Here is a 4492-nt window from a genome sequence, read left to right on the forward strand (position 1 = left end):
AGCTGGATGATGTGCCTGCATCAGGTCTCACAGGAAGCACATTAAAGTCTACCACCACGGTATTTGGGCGAGCGGGATTCATTGCCGTCAACGCGTTTGCTCGCGAACGACTCGAAAAACGAATAAAAAGCGAGTAAAAGAATACGTCCGATGGATAGGAGCTCTGGCTGTCAACCGACACGCTGGGTTGTATTGGTAAGAATTTGTTTCGGGGCATTGGAAACCCTGAAACCGATTCCAACTGCATACGGGTTGATTTTAACCATAGATTCTAAACCTTTGCTTGAAATCTTCGATTGTGGAGAGTAGAATACGTCCTTCTTTAGCAAGATTTCGGACGTGTTGGCGTTATTGTTGTTGAAGTCCGAGGGGCAGGGAGGGTGGTAGAAGATGCGCTGTTTGCAGCTGCTTCCAATGGAGTATCACTGGTTGTTTGCATGGTCGTTTAATGAGGTGTTGGCATCGACACAGTTTACGAGGAAACGTGGCTCTGGGAGGAAGCTGCTGCTATACAGTTGCCTTTTCGTTCTCGACCCTGAGAGTTTGTACCTCGAGACGAATAGATTTCAAGTCTTTACGCATGGCACGCATCTCTGTTAATAACCGGGAGAAAAAATCATCAGCCACAGCATTGGCTGCCGGCTGCTTGCAGGGATATGGTTTCCTTGAGCGGCTTCAGCAAAAGATCCTTTATTTCTCTTCTACTATTGGAGCATCATTCTGGTCTCCGGGTAGGTGCAGCCGTTGTCGAATGTAATCCTGTGTGCGTTGTTTTCGGCATGATAGCCGGAGCGTGAACGGTTTTAGATGCCGTGTTGGTAACTGTTCCAAACCAGAATTACGGGAGGTTGTACCTAATTCCTTATTGATCGGGTCGGTACTTGGGCAATTTCCACAAATGCAAAACTGGTCTTGCAGCAAGCTTCAGTGTGGTCAAACGAACAGCAACTAGTACACTACATTCGAGAAGGTGGTAGGGGCTCATTGGACACATAAATAGCCAAAATGAACGTCTTGAGGTCCCTCGTAATGTAAGGACGAGTAGGGGAGTATTGACTCTCTCATCGTCGACTTTTTTGGTGGTACGCCAAAATTAGTATTGACCGAAGGAAAAGATGTATCTTGCGGTCCTGCATGGCAAAACCCTCTACTCCGAACGAAATCTTCTCAGTGCTAGGCACAGAATTGGCAGTCATTAATTCACGTTGTACTGATCAAGTCGTTGGCCTCCAGTTCCACATTTTTCCTGAGAGTTAGCCAATTTTGTAAAACTCCCTAAACTTACTGTGCTGTCTGAGACTCCACGTTCGCGAAGCAGTCAAATCTTCTGGTCAGGACGAAAGAACCGGCGGTTTTGGAATACTGTATAGCTTCGTCCAAATTCCTCGTTTTTGGAGACATTTGTAGTATCCATGCTAGAGTACGTTCAGCTGGCACCAATAGAAACTGCGTTCAGAGAACGTCATAACGAAGTTTCCCGTCGCAGGGCAGTTTGTCTGCTGACTCGTTCATCGTTTCGCTGAAAAGACTTTCCGCTTATCATCTTTGCTGATATTGCGACAAACTATGTAAGTGTCACCGAACACTGAACAAATATTCCTGCGCCTGTTTCGTCCCCATTAAGGGCATTGCGTTCTTGTTTATACCGTCGCCCCGTTTTGAGGAAATCTGGGAAGCAGTGGTAAAAATATAAAATAAGTTTTGGAATGCTGATAGAACACAACGTTGAAAGCATGCATAGTTCCTGTTGTTGTTGGAAACCTTATGGTGCTTGCCTGGAAAGAGATGAGAGACGAATTCTTCGGCTCAAATTACCAGCATCCTCTGAGTCAGTAACAATCTCATCCAGCACATTATATCTTTTGTTGTTGCGTAGGTCGCTCCATTTCCTATGACCTTACCTTACTTACTGATAGTATTTTCCATGTTAACCTTCGACGAAGAAATCAGATTTGGTATTTGTCATATCAGCGTGGTCTTTTTTTGCTCATATTGTGGGCCCCAGTGGAATTTTACCTGCGATAAAAGTGTGCAGTATCTTATTCAAGATACAATGGAAAGCTATCAGCTATTAAACATTACGTAGCAAAACGATATATCGTGGAACATATCTGCGACGTTATTGCTTCGCGTTTTCAACATCGACATTCAAAGAGCTTTCGAGCTTTCAATTGACCGAAACGAAAATGAAAATGTTTTATTTTTGTTTGTACTGAGGTGTGGAAGGCATTTTTGTGCATTAATCGAAGTTAATTTGCCTTTGATAAGACCTTGCTTCAAAGGTGTGCCTGTTGTGACTCTCCTAAAAGGCTTTCTCACTAATTAACACCTCTAACAAAAGAGCATTGTTCAGCTTAGTTTATTCAATGTTAAGCACATTATTCCTAACAACTCAAGTGGTTGATTGGCACAAATACACATCATGGTATACTTATCAAACTATATCCGAAGGTCGTACTCTTTATGATCCACAATTCGGTTGATTCGACAAACCCTTTTTTAGTTTCCGCGCGGAACCTGAAATGGAAAATTTTGCTTAGTTTTTGTTGATCGCAGTTTCCCTTATTTCTTCCACCTCTGTAGAACTATCTTAAAAATCTATTGATTGTCGACAGGTGCCCCTTCGATCTACTTTCTGCCCTTGGGGACAGTTGGTCGCGTTTGGTGAACGCAAAACGTGCGCCACATTGCCATCGGAGTTTCGAAGGCTTTTCCTAAATATTACTCGAACCGGTTGCGCAAACTCGAAATAGCCAACCATCAGCACAACTAAGAATGCTAGAATATGGACAAGTTTCATTTTTAGAAGCACGACCTGGACTGTCAGACACTATACTATCGAGATTCAGCAAAGACTAGGTCCGACTCGTTTAAAAGCAATCAATATATCAAAACACACACCTTGTCCAGAATTATCTTATCTGTTTGTCCACAACTGATTGACGCCAAAATAAACATTAGAATCTATGCTCACGCCGGTAAGTGACGACATCGGATGACGAAACAGCACTCGCGGGGATCCATGGTGAATAAGAATATCATTTTTCGCGTGGGATTTATGACGTAGGGTTGAGTAACTCTTCGAACAAATTGTGTCACACTTACGATTTCACAATTCAGAAGTACACTGCCGAGCGGCACAATCCGTACGAATCGTACATTTGACCTGCACCACATGTAGGCCTTATTCCACCAGATCTCAGAATGTGTGCCGTGCTGTGACTGTCGGCATCCAGCATTCGTGACTTTCGAAATATCACACGTACGGCATCCGAGTCGCTGCCTAGCGCCACCAAAATGCCAACTACTATCGCCAGAATCAACCTGAGCCCCATTGCGTACCTCTACCTTGGCGGAGCTCACCCACAGAACTGATCGCTTGATTAACACCCGAAGCGAAGACAATCGGCGCTCGCACCTCTATCTTATCGCTGAAGCCAAAAATATCCCCAATTTTTCAATCACTGCACAGAAATCTCCTAAATTCAATATCACGAGGGCTCATTACCTGCGGACGGCCATTAGTAGACCAACTTTCGGCAGCGTCGGAACCGATCCAGCCCGTAACCCGGCGGACACCGCAGCGGAGACACGAAGATGTTCGACGTGTTGACTGTGGCGTTCAGGTCGTCCTTGGCGGATGTTAGTGAAGATGGTGCGCCCTCGGTGCCCAGCAGGGCAAAGTGAGCAGACATCAGCAGCCACACCAGAACGTTCCGCTACTCACGAGGAGGAAACCCTGAGCTGGCGAAAACGCATCTTTCAAAACAATGATTGAACGATTTGGACACGCAGGGCCCTGTTGACGATTCAGCGTTCGCGGATGACGATTGCGCGCGGTCGTGGGGCAACGAGCAGCCCACAAGTTCGTGCTGTCGAGTCTGGATAGAACAAAGTCACAGTGTAAACAAAATTCCGCGACACGCAGCGTTGTCGTCGTGATAAATGGGCTACTGATAGAAGCGGTTCAGATCGGAAGGCACGGTTCGAATGGGTGTGGGAAACCCTGTGCTAGAGGTGCAGTGCTGGTACAAGCAAATAATTGCTAGGCTTTTTAAGATTTTGGCTACTTGTAGCAGATTAGTCATTTACGCTAATTACAGCAGCTCAGCAGTATATGGCAAATGTGTCATGTTGTCAAATATACGCAGAATTGACTCAGTGATAAATAATAAGAAGTGAAGCTTCGGATATTGCGGATTTGCAGATGCAATCTCGTTGCACCAGAGCAATTAGTGGTTATTGGATTAAGAACATGGGAATATTTTTCAACAACAGGCCTTTCAAGTGTAGAGTAGCAACGTACGCAAACCCAGGAAAACTGTTTATCGGTAAGATTTGATAAATCACGTATTTATTGTAGAACGAAAAGTCTGCAGAGATTATGGCATCGTTCAATAATGTACTGAATAGAACTGTCATGTGAGCACAATCAATATGACAATTTTCTATTATGTGCCACAGCACATGTAATCAAACGAAGCATACTTGA

At 44.6% G+C, this 4492-nt stretch overlaps 1 long non-coding RNA gene across 1 annotated transcript; it reads right to left on the reverse strand.

Annotated features, from left to right (window-relative positions):
* Positions 1-2343: 2343 nt before the first annotated feature.
* LOC134211610 (uncharacterized) lies at positions 2344-3641 on the reverse strand. The gene is made up of 2 exons (XR_009979056.1): positions 3509-3641; positions 2344-2517 (listed from the first exon to the last, which is right to left on the reverse strand). It is a non-coding gene; the product is annotated as an uncharacterized LOC134211610 (long non-coding RNA).
* Positions 3642-4492: the final 851 nt, after the last annotated feature.

This window comes from Armigeres subalbatus, chromosome 1 (genome assembly GCF_024139115.2).
Source record: "Armigeres subalbatus isolate Guangzhou_Male chromosome 1, GZ_Asu_2, whole genome shotgun sequence".
In the NCBI taxonomy this organism is placed as follows: Eukaryota; Metazoa; Arthropoda; class Insecta; order Diptera; family Culicidae; genus Armigeres; species Armigeres subalbatus.